This window comes from Capsicum annuum, chromosome 9 (assembly GCF_002878395.1).
Source record: "Capsicum annuum cultivar UCD-10X-F1 chromosome 9, UCD10Xv1.1, whole genome shotgun sequence".
Lineage (NCBI taxonomy): Eukaryota > Viridiplantae > Streptophyta > Magnoliopsida > Solanales > Solanaceae > Capsicum > Capsicum annuum.
In genome coordinates this window covers 209,688,581-209,708,528 of record NC_061119.1, presented here as the reverse complement: position 1 = coordinate 209,708,528, position 19,948 = coordinate 209,688,581, and the positions used below count along the sequence as shown (strand labels likewise).

At 36.8% G+C, this 19,948-nt stretch overlaps 1 pseudogene; it reads right to left on the bottom strand.

Annotated features, from left to right (window-relative positions):
* Positions 1-1,830: 1,830 nt before the first annotated feature.
* LOC107848689 overlaps positions 1,831-19,948 on the bottom strand; it is a 238,589-nt pseudogene continuing 220,471 nt past the window's right edge.

The following is a 19,948-nucleotide window of genomic DNA, read 5'->3' as shown; positions in this document are numbered from 1 at the left end:
CCAAATTGGAATTCATCGTTGTTGAGGTTCTGATTGGGATATTCGGACGCGGTCTTCGTCTTTTCACTCTATTAATATTTGAATTTGAAAGCTACGAATCGAGGTCCAATTCTATTCCCCTCTTTTATTTAATATTTATTATATTTGGTGTGTTGGAGTGAATATTGTGTTTGATTGATGATTGTGACGTGGTGATATGTTTTGATATTGTGTTTGAGCAATCGTGATTTCTGTGGTTGATATTGATTGATTGATTCATGTGAATGAAGGAATTGAAAGATTTGAATTCATGTGGGAATAAGTGGGGCGAGAATTGATAACTTGATATAATTAGTGAATTTTGATTAGTTTGATTCATTAGTTGTTTGACTTGAAATAAACGTTAATTGAATTTGGTAGTATCAAGATATGTCGATTGGAATAGGCAAGACGTAGGTCGGGTAGGCAAATCTAGAGATTGTGGGTTGATTGAATGTTTGAAATTTGATTGAATGGTTTGATTTTATCACTTTTGAATCTATTGTATAATTTGGCCGGGGAATGCCCCGAAGTATCTGTATATATTTATTCACCGGGGAGGTATCATGTACCCGGAGGACGTTGTGATGAAGGCCTGAGGCGTCGGGTAGAGCATTAGTCTATAATTAATTTAGAGTAGGATTTATTTTTACACATTTTTTTATTTTTGGACTGTATAATTGGACTGGACTCTAAATTTTGGATTGTTTTATCTTGTTTGCTTGATTGATTGTTTTGCATGTTTTGTGTGGTTTATATATTCATAATGTCAAATTAGCCTATACACTCTGCCAAGCGACCGTGGTCAAACTACGGGATCAAGGGGTGCCTAACACCTTCCCCTCGGTCAACAGAATTCCTTAGCCGGAATCTCTGTTCGCAAACCAGTTTTAAAGAGTCAAACCATTTCGAAAAGAATTTTCCAAAGGTGACTTGGCACACCGGATTATGCCAAGTGGCGACTCTGAATTTAATTATAAAAAATCCTTTTCGGAAAAGAATTTTCATTTTTTGTCACTTAATAATAAAACACTTTCAAACTTAAAAATTAATCTTTTGGAGTACGAAAAAAGGGGTGTGACACAAAGAACATACAAATAATGAAGTGGCTGGAGAGAACTCTTCAATGAATGTAAATCATGTTAAAAAATTTAAAGTTATTGATCATGAAAAGGAGAGTGAATTTCAATAAAGCCCCATCAAATTAATCAAATTATACCCGAAACTCCTTGAATTGGGAATCTAGAGCGGTAGTGATGGTATACCGGTGGTGGGTTCATGATGTGATGGAGGAAAAATGAAAAAAAATGGAGCAGCAGCATAATTTTAAAAAAATTTTCAGCTAAATAAGAAATTTCAAGCACTCAATTTCGAGTGTGTTACACTCACCATTTCATGTCAACAAAAAGTATCAAAATGACACGGTTGAAAGTTGATTTAGGTGTTTAAAATGAACAACGTCCACTTTATGTGTTAACGTAAAAGTTTGTGTCAAATTTAGGGGTTAGGCTATATGTTTGGCCAAGATTATAAATAAATAGTTGAAGTAGATTGATGACATTACAGGCATTACATGGCATTTGCTAAACCCACACTGCAGATCAATCACATCAAACAAACCGAACATGGCATTGGCAACAATAGATAATTCTCGACAAAATTAGAGAAAAAAAGAAAAACTAATGTGGACAACCATCGGATTTGGAACCAGAACTACCATAAGAAAAAATGTATATATATCTCAAGGATCGTCGAGAAAATAGTAAAAGCAAATCAAAGTCAATAATGAGTACAAACGATCAGATTTTGAACCAAAAATAAGAAAATGGTTAATGTTAGAATAGTTGAAAGGATGGGAGGATATCAACATGATTTCATCATTGTTGACCAGAGCCTAGCATGTTGAGAGCCTTGAGTACGAAAGTGTAGGTAAAGGCATCCTCCTGGAGCTTCTCAAATCTGCATCAAACACGGAAAGTTGGAAGTGTGAGAATACTTGAGGTGTGATTTTCATTCCATTCCACATATCTATTTTAAAAAGAAAAAAATCTTATAGCAAAATTGCTGACAGGGGAAAGTAGCTTATCAATTTTAGTTTGACAGTGAGCTTGATCGAAAACTTGAGCAAATGGAAATATGATCAATATGAAAAAAGTTGTTTATGAAAGTTTTGTTTAACTTCATATATTCTCTATTTTCCATCCGACCATTTACAAATTTTTAGTCAACAAAAACATACAGAGTGAAATCCCACAAGTGGGGTTTGGAAAGAGTAGAGTGTACGAAAATCTAACCCCTACCTCATGGTCGTGGAGGTAAAGTGGTTGATTCTGAAGAACCCTCGGTAAAGTATAACATATAAAGATAGGTATGAAAAAGGGAAAACGTGTTAAGAAAACAGAGAAACTAACCTCAGGGAGGTAGAAGGCATATATATATTTGATGGGAGGATATCTGAAGAAGAAAATCCATAGTAGTATAATTTTGGTATGAGATTTTAGGGGCAGGAGGAGAGAAGGGAGACATAAAAATTAAAAAGGATTTGAAGAATAAAAAGGGAATTAAAAATAAAGTCGGTGGACCCACAAGAAACTCTTGAAAAGAGAATATATGAGATGACTTTTGACAAAAAAATTGAATACACGTGATTCGAAACATCGATCTCTGAAACATTTTGCACGGTCTTTACCACTAGACCAAAGACGAAGTCTGTAGCCATGTCAAGGGTGTGCAAACGCAAATACATGTTGGTAATTCTTAAGTTTTGACCTATACATTTTCTGACGAAGGGTGTTCACTTGCACACCCTTGATTAGCTGTAGCTCCGCCCCTGCCCTGGGTATCCACCAACTGTACTCTCATTAAAGTATGTTAGGGTGTAGGAATTGTTAGGTTGTGGAGCCTGATTAATATGTGACGTACTGTTATATATTAATGTTTAGGCTGTACCTTTTATTCTCATTCTCTATGTAATTGTACATACTCCAAGTTATTAATATAAATAGCCCGTCCATCGTGGAGGTTACCCACGGGTGTTACCACGAAATTACCTTCCTCTCTCTCCTCAAGAACTCTCAAGTTTTCATCATCCTTTCCATAGATTTAGTATGTGTGAACTGCTAATCGATCCTAACAACTGGTATCAGAGCTTGGGAGTTTCATCACGATCACTGAAGATGGAAGGATCAAAGTTTGGAATTGAGAAGTTTGATGGATTCGATTTTGATTTCTGAAAGATGTAGATCGAAGACTATCTGTACCAGAAAGATCTTCATGAATCCTTGATGGGGGTGAAGCCGGAGTCCATGAAGGAGGAGGACTGGAAGCTCAAGGATCGGCAAGCTCTAGGGCTGATCCAGTTGACCTTGTCGAGAAACGTGACGTTCAACATCATCAAGGAGAAAACCATATCCGATCTGTTGATGAGCAAGGTATATTTGATGCGTAGATTGTTCAATTTACAGATGCCTAAGAATGGATCTATTACTGATCACATAAATGAGTTCAATATGATTGTTAGTCAACTGTGTTCTATGGATGTTAATTTCGAAGATGAAATTAAAGCATTGATTTTGATGTCATCTCTGCCCGAGTCTTGGGATACTATTGTTGCTGCTATTAGCAATTCCTTTGGATCTGAGAAACTAAAGTTTGATAAAATTTGAGACGTTGTTCTTAGTGAAAGCATTGACAAACGAGAAATTGGGGAATCATCTGGTAGTGCTCTCAGTGTTGACCGAAGGGGGAGAGACTAATTGAGGGTTCAGAATACACATAACTTATCAAAATCGAAGAATCGTGGAAAATCTCCACAAAAATCCAACGTGACATGTTGGAATTGTGGAGAGAAAGGATATTTTTAGACAGATTGCAAGAAACCCAAGAAGAAGAAGAGTCAGAAATCTAGAGATGATAATGATTCTCAGAAATCTAGAGATGATAATGATTCTGTTAATTCAGCAGAAGACATTGGGGATGCTCTAATCCTTAGTGTGGACAACCCGGTTGAATCCTGGATATTGGATTCTGGTGTATCTTTTCATTCATCTCCTAGTAAGGAATTGTTCCAAAACTTCAAGTCTGGAAATTTTGAAAAGGTGTATCTTGTTGACAACAAACCATTGGAGATTGAAGGAAAGGGGGATGTCTGCATAAAAACTCCAACAGGAAATCAGTGGACATTGGCGGATGTCAGATATATTCCTGGTCTCAAGAAGAATCTAATCTCTATTGGTTAGTTGGATTGCACAGGCTACGCAACAGAGTTTGGGAAAGGTTCGTGGAAGATTGTGAAGGGTGCTATGATTGTAGAATGTGGCAAAAAATCTAGAACTTTGTATAGCACTTCAGGGTGTATAAACACGGCTGCTGTTGCTGAGGGTACTTCCGGTTCATGTCTGTGGCACAACAGACTTGGACACATGAGTTCCAAAGGAATGAAGATGCTGGATGCAAAAGGAGCTTTAGAGGGGCTGAAATCTAGTGATATGGGTCTTTGTGAGAGTTCTGTTATGGGTAAACAGAAGCGAGTAAGCTTCACGAAGACTGCGAGAGAGCCGAAGAAATTACGGCTGGAAATGGTCTATACAGACGCTTGGGGACCATCTCTTTTTCATCACTTGGTGGATCCAGATTCTATGTCACCTTTATTGATGATTTTAGTAGGAAGGTATGGGTTTACTTCTTGAAACATAAGTCAGATGTGTTTGCTACTTTCAAGAGGTGGAAAACTGAAGTTGAAAATCAGACTGTCTTGAAAATCAAATGCCTAAGGTATGATAATGGAGGAGAATATGACAAGTCAGAATTCAAACAATTCTGTGCAGCTGAGGGAATCAGATTGATGAGGACAGTTCCCGGGAAGGCAAGGCAAAATGGAGTTGTGAAAGGATGAACAGAACATTGAATGAGCATGCAAGGAGCATGAGGATACACTGTGGGCAGCCTAAGATCTTTTGGGCAGATGCTATGAGCATAGCTGCATACTTGATCAACAGGGGACCATCAGTTCCTCTAGGGTTCAAGATTCCTGAAGAAGAATGGACAGGAAAAGAGCTAAAGTATTCTCACTTGAGAACCTTTGGTTGCACTGTTTATGTTCATGTTGATCCAGAGAAGAGATATAAGCTTGATCCTAAAGCTATAAAGTGCTACTTTATAGGTTATGGTTCTGACATGTTTGGGTACAGGTTTTAGGATGACAGTAACAAGAAGATGCTAAGACATTGTGATGTAACATTTGATAAAAATGTCTTGTACAAGGACAGAGAGCAAAAGGTTCAAGAAACTACAAAGCAAGTGGGAGTTGAGCTTCAGTTGCTGAAGAGTACACCTAAAGATGTTGCAGCAGATACTCAACAAACTCCAGAGATTATCGTTGAGTAACCAAAGGTGGAATAAGTGACACCTGAGCAGGCTGAGAGGAGATCATCCAGGACCATTAGAGCACCAGATAGGTATTCACCATTATTACATTATTTGTTGCTGATTGATGAAGAGGAACCAGAGTCTGTTGCTGAGGCCCTGCAGGTGGAGGATTCAATCAAGTGGGAGCAAGCCATTGATGATGAGATGAGCTCACTTGAGAAGAATAACACGTGAATGTTGAATAAGTTACCTGTAGGGAAGAGAGCCTTGTTTAACAAGTGGGTGTTAAGAATCAAGGCAGAACTAGATGGCAAAAGAAGGTTCAAGGCTCAGTTGGTAGTTAAAGGATATTCACAAAGGAAAGGTATTGATTATGCTGAAATATTTTCTCCTGTTGTGAAATTAACTACTATCCAAATTTTATTGAGAATTGTTGCATCGGAGAATTTGCATCTTGAGCAAATAGATGTAAAGACTGTATTTTTACATGGATATTTGGACAAGAAAATCTATATGCAGCAGCCAGAGGGGTTTGTAGTTCTAGGCAAGGAAAACATGGGGTGCAAGCTCAACAGGAGCTTGTATGGGCTGATCCAAACACCTAGACAGTGGTACAAGAATTTTGACTCCTTTATGAGCAAGAGTGGCTTCCGTAGGAGTGAAAAGGATCAATGTTGCTACTTCAAGAAATACACTAATTCCTATGTATTTTTACTCTTATATGTGGATGATTTATTGATTGCAGGATCCGGTATAAGGATATAAACTCTCTGAAGGCAAGCCTATCTTCTGAGTTTGAGATGAAAGATTTAGGTGTAGCGAAGCAGATTCTTTGGATGAGGATTTCTCGGGATAGATCTGCTGGCACTTTGAATCTATCCCAAGAGAAGTATGTCGAGAAGGTGCTGTCTAGATTTAGAGTTAATGATGCTAAACCCAGGACTAATCCATTGTAAAATCACATAAAATTATCAAAAGAGCAGTCACGGAAGACAGCTCAGGAGCGGGAGCACATGGCACTTGTTCCATATGCCTCTGTAGTTGGGAGTCTAATATATGCTATGGTCTGAAATAGACCTGATATAACATATGCAGTAGGAGTTTTTAGAAGGTACATGGAAAACCCCCGGAAGGAGCATTGGGAAGCTGTGAAGTGGCTTCTAAGATATCTGAAAGGTACATCCAGTACTTCACTTTGTTTTGGCAATGGTAAAGTGATTCTGCAAGGTTTTGTTGATGCTGATCTTGGTGGGGATGTGGACTCAAGCATGAGCACTTCCTAATAATTTTACATCGTAAGTGGTACAACAGTGATTTGGATGTCCAGACTTCAGAAGTGCGTTTCTCTTTCATCTACTGAGGCTGAGTATGTGGAAATAGCTGAAGCTGGAAAGGAGATGATATGGCTGGCAGATTATTTGGAAGAACTGGGAAAGAAGCAGCTTAAGAAGATTCTTTACATAGATAGATAGAGTGCCATACAGTTTGTGAGTAACCCGGTCTATCATTCGAAGATGAAGCATATTAGAAGACGGTACCATTTCACTAGCAGGGCAGTGGAAGAAGGTGATATGTGTTTGGAAAAGATAGAAGGTGCAAAGAATCCAGCAGACATGTTGACTAAATGTGTTGATGTTGGTAAACTAAGGTTGTGCAAAACCTTAGTTAGCTTTCTGTAGTTATGTCTACAGATGTTGAGGTGTGGCGAACATATTGATGATGGAGGAATATTTTTTTATTTTTTGAGAATGTAATTCTTGGATGACAGAATCAGTCTCCAAGTGGGAGAATTGTTAGCTTGTGGAGCCTGATTAATATGTGACGTACTGTTATATATTAATGTTTAGGCTGTACCTTTTATTCTCATTCTCTGTGTAATTGTACATACTCCAAGTCATTAATATAAATAACCCGTCCGCCGTGGAGGTTACCCATGGGTGTTACCACGAAATTACCTCTCTCTCTCTCTCTTCTCAAGAACTCTCTCAAGTTTTATTCATCCTCTCCATAGATTTAACATGTGTGAACTGCTTATCGATCCTAACAGGAACCTCTAAAACGTACACTTATTAAGAGTGTGTTTGGTATGAAGATGAATATTTTTCAATATCAATTTTCTTATTTCATATTTCGTATTGTTCGTATTTCTCTTATTTCCTATTTCTCTGATATCTATTGTTATTATTTCTTATCTCTTATTTCTGTTATGATATCCATCCTATTTCATGTTTCATTACAACCTTATGTTACTATTCTCTATCTTGAGCTGGGTATCTATTAGAAATAGCCTCTCTACTTCCTCGAAGGTAGCGGTATGGACTGCGTATATTTTACCCTCCTCAGATCTCACTTTGTGGGAATACACTGGGTCTGTTGTTGTTGTTGTTGACTTCCGTACATAAAGAAAAACATGTTTCAGAACTTTCCTTACAACCTCAAGAGCTTGAAATGAGTCATAACTTTTGGTCATAACTGACACGAGACATGGGACTTGGCTCTCAACTACAACCCCAACCAGGACCCGACTCCCGACATAGGAGTCAAATCTTGACCTCGACTTCCGACCTCAACCCCAATGCAAGACCAAATCGTAATACACACCCAGTACTTGACTCCTGACCCCCGTTACTAAATTGAGGCTCGACTCTTGACACCGGCTCGGAGCCTGCATATCGATCCCATTCAGATGTCAAACTCAACCCTGCCTGACCAGAGACCTCACACCCAAAATGGACCTAATTCCTTATCCTAACCTGGGACCCTACCAATATTTTGGACAGCGAAAGGAGACAAGAGGCGACAAGGTCCCGCCTCACCACCCGGCGAGGCGATCGCCTTTTGAATGTACGACAACAATTAATATAAAAAAATTAACATAATAAATAAATGATCAAAATTTCAATAACACTAATATATGAGGAAATATTTTAAGTCAAGAATTAAAAATAGATAGTAGATAGATACTAAAAGTCTAGAACTTGAATTATTCAACAATCCAATATATATCCATAAAACAAGCAATACTAAAACTTTAAAGTTTATTCTTCTTCAAGATTGAGACGCCATTGAAATTGAAATAGTTGTTAATGATCAAGACAGTAGTCATTTAATTAGTATATTACTATCATACTATTTAATTGAATTCTATATAAGTTGTTCAAAAAGAAATTACATAATACGGCTACAAGGCACAAACTTACTGGTTACTGTTATAGTAACAGTGTTTAAGACAAGTTCACTGTTACACAATACAGTGATAGGAAAATAGAAGAAGAGAAAAGAGAAAGAAAAAAAGGCACCAAAGTACAGGTCTAATTGATGGATTAAGAAGAAGAAGAAAGAACAAAAATATAGAAATCAACAGTGATGGCTCACTACTTACCAGAGTCGCCAGAGTACGTCGCCGGAGTATGTCACTGGTTGCCGGGAAAAAATTTGTGAGATGGATGGTAGCAGCCACAGTTACCACTAAGCAAGTTGGTAGAGCCAATATGTGTAAATAAGCCCTAAAATTAGTTTATATACCGAAAATCCTAATTTTTTTAAAAAAATTTAAAAGGCGGCGTCATTGTCACCTCGCTGCCTAGCCTCTCCATGTCACCTTTCTCTCAAAGGAGAAATCTTTTGATTTTCGCAACACCATGACCTGAAGAGGCGACTAGGCCTCGCCTCGCCATTCTCCATTGGCGACGTGGCGAGCACCTTTTACAACACTGGATCCTACTACAAAACCCGATCTGGGACCCAGACTCCCTATCCTAATCCAAGACCCGACCTAAACCCAAATCCCAAACCTGACACAGGACCACTTATTTATTTTCTAGGCAAATAGAAAAATATTTTCCTTATTACCAAACACACCCTAAAAGGAGAAAAAGAAAAAGAAGAAATGCTTGTAATATGGGAGTACTTGTTTCTTTTACATAATAAGAAACAATGGATAATATGGATATCCGTATAATCCGTTGGTTTACCCATTTTTTTGTCCATATAAAATATGGGTGGGTCAGATATTTTATCTATTTTCACCTAAACTCATTTTCGACCCGCGCATTTGCTACCCCTAACTCTAATCAACATCATACAGGAGAGCAAACCCACATACCTTATGTCATTATTCCCTATTTCAAGTAAGGTATTGATGAAGCTGGACCAAATCAGGAGGAGGTCCTTACGGGATGAAAACAATAGTGATACAAGAAAAGAAAGGAAAGGAACAAAACAACCAAACTAAGTTACAAAACAAGAAGAAGAACACAACAATATTGTAACAACAACTCACGGATTCCCTATAAACGAGAACAAACTAGTACAAACGATTACAAGAATAAAATGAACAAAGGATAGACAGTTAGACCTTGGTTGGTATAGTCTTAAGAACCCAAGAACATGTGATACTCTTGGACCCTTAACACTACACGGAATGGTTAATCTAACTCCTATGTTGACACAAGAGGGACTTTACCTCCTCCAAACACCAACGTCTCAAGCCATGAATGCAACACTAGTGATTCTACACTAGTATCACCCTAATTTCAGGTTGCCTCCTAAACAGAAGAGAGGACTTGTCTTTCAAAGTGTTATACAACTTACAAATATCATCAAAGTCTAAGTAGTAAATGACCTAACATATTCTATTTATAGTAGGTTACAAAAATTGTGTGAAATGTCCAAAAGACCCCTTAGTCAAAGGCTTCACTTTAGGTGCCCTTGGAGTGTAGTTTGTGGACTTTTTTGGAGACTATTTAGGCCCTCCTTTGCACTTCACTTGTACGCTCCAAGTCTCGGGTTCAATACATCTCATATATGTCCATCTCTATGGTCATTCTCGTATCATCCTCCCCTTCTTGAAAAAGGATTTGACCTTGAATCTGCTCCTTTGCAAAATCAAAGAAGGACAAACAAGCAAAATATCCTCATGACATAAGGGTTAGGATTAGCAAAATACACAAATCACATGCTATGCCGAGTTGGTACAAACTTGGAGTATACCCACGGGTCCTTTGTGTTGAACATGAAAACCTTAGTATAAATAACATAAAGGAAGAGGTCAACATCAACAAAAAGAGGTAAGGAAGAACCTTGCCTTCCTTCATTAGCACTCACAATCAAACATTTCTTGTCGTTTGGACTAAGTATCAAGTGGGAAATGTAGAAATTCCCATATTCCGAGAGGGTACCAGTGTCAAATGGGAGAAGTACCCAAGGTCTAAGCCGAGGCTAACCCTTCCTTCCCCTGGAATGTCACTCCCATAATCATGCATAACATTTTCTTTATAGAGAAGACTAATATTCAAGAATAGAGAGATACGACCTAGAAGTCCTACCTCAAAAAGACATATGCCATCATTTATAACATTTCCATACACATGATCTCTATAAACAAACTACTAGCAAGGCTTTTACCACACAAGATTTTCAAAGAGTCACGTGTACCATCAAGATCAACCCTATAAACACCATCACTAACTTGAGATTTTCCTAGAGCACCACACATATGCTCAAGTAGTGGAATATATTCATGAGTAAGTTGATCTTATTCATATTCTCACTAGTAGTTGGCCACTCACATACCAACATAGACTTACCTTGGCTCGCAGAAGGGTCAACTAGTGTGTGAATACTGTCGTCAATTGTTAATATAGTCTTACTCGAGTTATATGGGCTAGCACTAGATGGACACAAATTATTCTTGCGAGAAGAATCAATTTCGTCATCTAAATGATCAACTAGTGCTTGCATACTTACAACAAGAGTTTGGTCCTCCCACGATCTAACATCACCAAGAGTATCACAAAAGGATGACTCGAGCACCTCTACACTAGAAAAATCCACAACTACACCTACTTGGCTCCTACTAGCCATAACACAACAAATAAAGTTCATAGGTGTGTAGGGAATAGTGTTTTTACCTCATAGATCACATGAGCTACGACCTTCATTTTGACGTGTGTTCGGATACCCCACTTGATCCCTTTGACCTACCATATGATCCAACCTTTCATTTACCATAGCTAGATCTCGTGACATACTATCAAGCAAATGACATTAGTGGAAGTTTTGTCCATGGGTTGTGAGGTTGAAGCCGCGGGTTACCTTGTAATTGTACCTAAAAACAAAAAAGGAAAAGAACAAGCTTACAAAGCAAAGCACAAGTTAGTTTGGAACAACCTTACCATACTCTCACACACTTGATCATATCACACTTGGATTCACAAGTGTTGCAAGTCTGCTTGTAGTTGGTGATGAGTCGAGGGGTGAGTCTACTCCTTGGTCGGAATGGATTCTTTGTTTGAAGACTCAAGAAAATGATGTACGAACTTGAGCCAAAAAATTCTATGATTCAAAAACAAGAAAAACACAAAATAAGGTAGACACAAACAACGGATGCAAAGGATTAATTGACAATCAAGTAGGAGTTTACTAGTTGTTAATTAGTTCTAGGATCAACTAATGAAACCAAGAATCAACAATTAGAAACTAGAAAAATCCAAATTTAAGCTTAATTATTGACGTGAACAATAGCAAGTGGTGACGTGGAAGTATGAAATTTGTCTCGGGCCTACACAACTTAGTCACAAATCTGAAATTTTCAACCTTCACACAATTTAGAATGAAAGACAATTGGTTTTGGAGGGAAAGTATAAGTCTTGAGTGTTTTATAAGTTTATTCTCAAAAAAAAAAAGAAGATGATCTTGACTTGTACTAGTTCCACCAAACAAGGCTCCTTTATTTAAGGATAGTAGTTGAAAAAGTTGATGTCAAGTCTAGGAAGTGATGGTTCAAGTCTTCTCACCAATAAACTTTACAGCTTTATCTTCACCTTTTTGAATAAAGTTTGCACTTTTTGTAGTTTAAGTTATAAGAACAAGATGAACAAAATAACAATCTTCAAGAACCTAACAAATTCTCAAGAACACAACAACAACAACACGAATCGTCCACCAATCTTCAACACACGGTCAACTTCAAGTCACCACAACATTAGTCAATATTATAAGCTCAACTTTAGATCTAGACACTTTTAGTGTTGGTGAGAAAGAAACCAACACTATAAACACACTACACAAGCAAAAATATACTAGATCTAGTCACAAAACTTTTGGCTAAGTCAACAACAAGAACATTTCTCCCCTTTTTTTTTTTTGATTTTTCTACCAAGCCCAAGATTGAATTTGTTGGATAAAAAATCAACCACAAGCTTTGATACCAAATGATACAAGAAAAGCAAGGAAAGACACAAAACAACCAAACAAAGTTACAAAACAAGAAGAAGAACACAATAATATTGTAACAACAACTCATGGATTCCCTATAAACGAGAACAAACTAGTACAAACGATTACAAGAATAAAATGAACAATGGATAGATAGTTAGACCTTGGTTGGTATAATCTTAAGAATCCAAGAACATGTGATACTCTTGGACCCTTAACACTACACACAATGGTTAACCTAACTCCTACGTTGACACAAGAGGGACTTTACCTCCTCCAAACACCAACGTCTCAAGCCATGAATGCAACATTAGTGATTCCACACGTGTATCACCCTAATTTCGGGTTGCCTCCTAAAGAGAAGAGAGGGCTTGTCTTTCAAAGTGTTATACAACTTAAAAGTATTATCAAAGTCTAAGTAGTAAATGGCCTAACATATTCTATTTATAGTAGGTTTCAAAAATTGTGTGAAATGTCCAAAAGACCCCTTAGTCAAAGGCTTCACTTTAGGTGTCCTTGGAGTGTAGTTTGTGGACTGTTTTGGAGACTATTTAGGCCCTCCTTTGCACTTCACTTGTACGCTCCAAGTCTCGGGTTCAAAACATCTCACATATGTCCATCTCCGTGGTCATTCTTGTATCAAATAGTCAATACAAGTTCAATACAAGTTCAAAATGGGGAATGGAACACAGTAGATTACCAAAAAATGAACAAAGAAACAGAAGTAAAATGTGGCAGCACACAAGAAAAATTTACTTCTGAAATGTGCAGATACAGCGACAATGGGACCCAATGGAACAAGTTGTAATAAACCAAGGACATAGACAAAAGTCGTTGGCACCCAAGAATGTCAAGACTCCACATGGCACTGCTCCATAGAAATATATCAAAAAACTATGGAGTAATTCAGTAATTATATTTCCTTTGAAGTTGGTGATGGAGACACATCCGACAGGACATGATAAGTGGCTGAGCAATAGCATTCTAAAAGATGATATTCCAGATTTCTTCCAGTGTCGGACACTACTTTTGGAGAATCCGACACAGACCCATTGACATTGAAAGAGTCCGAGCAACATAGCTTGAGACCCAAAGTGATCTCCTGGTTTACTGACATTCTGTTATCATAACAGCATCGTAAACTCTAAAGTAAGTAACCAAAAAGCCTAAAAAAGATGCAAGTCCCACTGGTTATAAAAAAGAACTTATCAAAAGTTTTTTTTTAACTTACCAAATGATTCAGGTCATAAAGCTGGTTATAAAATCATGGGATAGTCACCAATATATACTATTCGGCCGTCTAGTTTACCAAACATGGCCAAAGTATACACTAATATGTATGTGTACGTATGTTACTCCCTCCATTTAAATTTGATTGTCCTATTTTTACTTGACACAAAGTTAAGTAATTAAAGAAGATTTTTGAATCTTATTGTCTTAAATTAAAGGTATGCCAACTTACTGAAATACCCTTTAATCTTGTGGTCTTAAGCATGCAACATAGAAAGTGGGAATTGAAAGAGTTGCTAAAAAAAGAAAAAGAGACTTACTTTTTGAAACATACTAAAAGGGAAGTAGAACAAACAAATTGAAAAGGAGAGAGTATATGTGTATTAGTATAAAGTATATACTACCTATACAGTGTGTATATATTTTTTAAACTAGATGGCCTGAAGGTATTGGGCTGTAAATTTTCCAAAAATCATACCTTCCAGATTTTGAAAAATGTCCTGCACCCATTTCACATTTGAACAAGTGTAAATTATCATTCGTCTTCATATCTCTCAATTTGGCCACAAACTTCGCTGGCTCAGAGAACATAACGCGTGGATCTGTTACAATTTAAGACCTCACATTAAAACAAAAGTAGAAATATCTAAATAAGTGAATGAAGATTACTCCTTTATTTCAAAGTTTGTGTAATGACAGATATAAGCCAATATATCAGTCTTATGTGATCTCTTTCTGATTTGTCCATTTTCATAAGCAAGCTTCCTTAGTAGCTACAAAAGATAAGCACATACTAGTGGACAGTAGGAAATTTACACTGGATCACAAAGATGAGATCATATCAACTAAATGAACTTGAATCTTATGAATATCTTTTGAAAATTGAATCTTATGAGTGCTTCATAAAAATATAATATGAACCTCTAATCTTATTTTGGACTTATCCTGTTATTATATTTTACGTGTTCCGAATCTAAAACATTAAGGAAGGAAAAGCCATCATTTGCTACTAGATATATTTTTTATTTGTTCATAAAAAGGTAGAGATGGCCATATACAATAGATAAACTAAAAGGTGAAGAATTTGCAAAATCTGATTCTCCACAAAGTCCACCTATCCTTCGATACAAGAAGGAAATTTATAGGTGCACCAGAAGAAAATAAGTGACCAGAGGCTCTTCCTCAATTAGAAAAAACTTGACTCTACTCCTCAAAATCTCTCGTATTTCTCTCATTCCAAATATCCCACATCAACTCAAGACTTACATCTTCTCCTCCTATTCCCGCTTCTCCGCGAAAAATTACTGGGGCCAATTTTGTCACGTTTTCATGTACCAATTGAACACTATCCATTTTTTACTATCCTCAAAAGGATAAGATTATTCTCTTTACCAAACATATGCAGATCGAATCACAATCTTATATATAAGAAGAGCAAAAGATTGATCAATCCCTTCAAGTTTGAATTTGTTCATTTGGAATTTGGGTTCTTCTACTTCATATTTATTTAATATAGATAATCTTTCACAGTATTTGGCATTACCCAAGAAACTTTGAACCACCTAAGCATGTCCCACCCTAATCATATGGTAGACATAATGAATGAGAAGATGATCCACATCTTTTCTTGTCTCCTTACATAAGAACACTAGCTGACACAAATAACCATTCACTTTCTAAGATTTTCCACCGTCAAATCACCCTCTAGATGCTAGCCAAGAGAAAAAACAGACCTTCCTCGGTACCAACACCATCCAAATTGCATCACATGGAAAAACAACCACCTCCCTAATTAAGAGTTTCTCATAGAAAGATTCAACACAAAAACTTTATTATTTCTCAAACACCAACACAAAGCATCAGGTTTATCCACTAAAATGACTTGCCTGTGAAGGATGGCCATCAGCCTTTGGAACTCGGTCACCTCCCAATCGTGAAAATGCCTCCTAAATCTCAAGTCCCAAAAAGTCTCTCCACTATGTATCTTCCTAATTTGTTGAACCAATGGATCTCTCATTGGCATGACATTCTATACAAAATCCAAAAATCATCTTTCAATAAGTTATCCCCACACCACATATGTCCCAAAAAATTAACTCTCCTCTCATTTCAAACCTTTAATGAGATATTTTTGTTGAGATCATCTCATCCATTAATTATATTCCTCCACAAACCACATCCGAAAGGCATAGTTACATCTCCATTTATCCATCCCCCTTCCATTACCTCATTTTTATCAACTATCTCCCTCCCCAAAAGTCTTGTACCTCCATCCCAAAATGCCAACGCCATTTGTCCAACAATGTTTTGATAAGAATCACCAAATCTTTAATTCTGAGACCTCCCTATTTTTAGGAGATGTGACAGTCTTTCATTGAACCAAGTGATATTTCTTTGCCCAGTCTGCTCATCTCTGAGAAAGTTTCTCCACAACCTCTCCTTTCCCTGTAATTGAAATTGGAGCCTGAAATAAGGCATGAAGTAAGTGGAAATATTTGATAAAGTACTCCTAAGAATCACCTTTTTTCTTCCTTTGGAGAAGTATCTTTTTTGCCACCTGCTTACCTCTTCTCACCCCTCTAAAAAACTGACCTCCACACCTAAACATCCTTGTTTGAAGCCTCCACTGGTAATTCAAGATAGGTAGTCAGAAGAGCCCCACACTATAGTGCAAAACCTGAGTAAGCACCTCAATATGACTTGGGATGGGATTGAAAAACCTTAAAGTAGGTTTAGGTTAGTGCTTGCCTTAGGTTAGGTTTTCGGGATTAGTAGTGGGCCCCACAGGCCCTTCTTTAGGTAGAATGCCTAGAATAGCCCTTGTTGGACTAAATTACCTCCTTTCGATACCTTGGACTAATTATTGAACTTTAGGTTAACTTAGTCAGTTTATTGAACCCTAACTAGCCTTGTGACCCCGGTTGGAGTAGTATGTGACTTTAGATCATATCCTTTGTCTTAGTGAATAAACCCCGTATCACTTAGCGTTTTTTTGGTATTGTATTAAGAAAAATAATGCTTGCATTATCTTTGTGTATTATTAATACCTTGGTACACTTTTTTATCTTATGTATTACTAATCCTCACCTCTGTTAGACACTATATTTGATATTAAAGAGTGTGTTATTAATGCATAGAAATCATTGGTATTAGTGATGCAATGGATTCTAATGCATGCATTAGCATGGTTGAAGTCATAATTGTCCCTCAAAATCCTTTCCACATCCTTTCCACCATATTTATAGAGGGTATTTCTATAAACTAAAACATATTTTTTAGAAATTATGTAATTCATGTTATTTTTAATACACCAAACCAAATAGTGCGTAAGAATAACTAACGCAAGGTTAATAATGCAAGTGTTACTAATACACAATATTTTGCACCATTCTTATACAACGTACCAAATGATCCCCTACAGACTTGACCGCCTTACATGGAAATCTATGACTTCTTAGACCCACGAGAAATGATAATCTTGGATCATTATTACCTTTAGCTTATTTATCAGTTCTGGTTTGAGTTCAGCACCTAGCAACTATCATATTAGTTACCAGATTGGCATTTTAATATTATGGTACTATTCTCTAGTTCTAGTTCAAGTCCAGCGTTGATGGGGGTTTGGGTTGTAGGTGACAAAAGAGTTTTAAAATGAGGTGTAGGTGACACAAGTCTTAATAATTGAATGGAGGTGACAATATCTTTATTATGGATTAAGAAAGTTTGGTAAGTTTGAGACTAACCCACAAGTTTTTAAATTTACACTTTGATCCAAATGTTTACCTAATATAACGTGAAACGTGGGGAAAAAGGCATCTTTCTCTCTCTCTCTTCTCATCCATTGTTGTTTTTTCTGTCTTAGCGATTTTTGTTGTTCATTGTTGCTGCTCCTTTATTCATCATCTTTTGCTTCATTATCATCATCTTCTACTTCATTATCTTCATGTTCTTCTTGTTGACCATTGTTGTTGTTTTTGTTGTTGTTACCACTATTGTTGCTATTTGATAAATTTCTTAGGTCAAATTTTATTTCATACATCACTTCCCACTTTGGCATTACTTCATAGGAGACTTTGGTAAGTCAAGTTATGATTTTTAGTTGAATTTTTCATCTGGGTAACTGCTATTGCGCTGTTTTTCCAATAATGGATAGAACATAATCATGAATCAAACATAAGATCCATCTGTTTAAATAGATAAATCATCTATTGCGACAGATGAGCTATCTATTTCAATGAAAGACTGATATGTTGGATTCATGTTTATGGTTCTATAGGCCGTAACATAAATTGAAAAAATAGGCCATCTGATAAAATAGATAATTTATCTGTTTAAACAAATTAATTATCTGGTGCAATATGATAAATATATGTAGCAATAGATTATTAACCTGTTGTAACAGAACCTGACCTCGATTCCAACAAACGTGTTGTCTGTTGCAATAAGGTAAATATCTGTTGCAACAGATTATTAACCTGTTGCAATAGAACCCGAACTCAATTCCAACAAACAAAAAATATCTGTTGCAACATATTAGTAACCTATTGGATAGAACTTCACCTCGATTCTAATAGATCATAGTCTGTTGCAATAGGTAATTCATCTATTGCAACAGGTTAATTATCTATTGGATCATGTCACTCGTCTATTGGAATCAGCTTTAAAGGTGCCTCATTACTATAACATCAAACCCAATAGATATATAGTCTGTTGCAACATATTTTTCACCTGTTACAACAGATGACTCTTCTGTTGAATTCAGCTTCAGGAGCGTAACATAAATCCTAGTAGGTAAGTAATCTATTGCAAATGATTACACATCTGTTGGGATTCATTTACAACACTATGAAATCACTATTAACTTTTTTTAACAAATGACTTTATTTAGGTACCACTAATGGAAGGATCAATAACAATAGAGGTAGATTGTCATGGTCAATGGATCGAGAAGAGCAATCGATATGTATGGCGTTGGAATGAGGGTAAAATGCTAGAGATGATAGCTATGACAGTCCAAGGTGATGTTTCGTATGATGATTTTGTGAACTTAACCATCATTTATTGTGGAATGAATTTTCAATTGGAAGAACTCATCATTAGCTACATACATAGCTCCTTTGAAAATCAGAGGGTACTACATTTCAAGATAATTGATCAGGTTCGGTTGTGTGCTTATCTTAGTGATTCATCTAGGCCGGTGTTAAGGGTGTACATGGTTGAAAATACGAGAGAGAATGAGAACTAGAACGTAGAAGAACAACAACAAGAATACATCTTTGATGATCGGTTGGATAATCTAGACATAAATAGTCCAGATGATGATCAAACACCTACGCCCGTTAATGTGACCAATACGATGTGAAGTTCTTCTCAATTGACACAATCTGGAAATATTCATGATGATGGGACCGTCTTTTTTTATTTAAATGTCATTCAAGGACAAGAATAAACTATCTACCACTTTGTTTATTTCATTCTTGAAAAAAGATTTCAGAATAACGAAGGTGATTAATTCGAGCAGTGTCTTTTGCTTCAAATGTGCTAATTCAAACTGCAAGTAGTGATTGAGAGCGGTGAAGTACGCAAGTTCTAGCATATTCATCATTCATAAACATAAAAAGTATCACACATGTGGTTAAGGGAACATCTCGGGACAAAATCCTCACACCACAGCAAAGGTGCTCGGTGAATATTTTAGGAGTAGTTTCCCTGATGGCAAAGGCCTTTCAACAAGGGTTATGGCCAATCAATTCCTTACAGAATTAGGTTTCTTGGTCAGTTATTGAAAGATGGCTAGGGGGACACTCGAGCATGGGTATGAAGTCCTAGATGCCTACCTTACATGATTGAGTCCACAAATCCTGGAAGTACGACGATATTGCATCTTGATAAAAATGGAAGGTTTAGGTACTTTTTTTGTATCCTATAGTGCTTGGATTTAAGGCTTTCGACATTTGAGAAAAGGCATAGTTGCAATATTACCTTCTTTAGGAGAAGGTATAAGGAGTTCTACTAGTGGCGGTGGCGCAAGATGCGGAGAATCACATCTTTTCTATCGTTTTTTGTGTAGTGGACAAGGAATGTAATGCATTTTATGGATTTTTTTTGAACAACT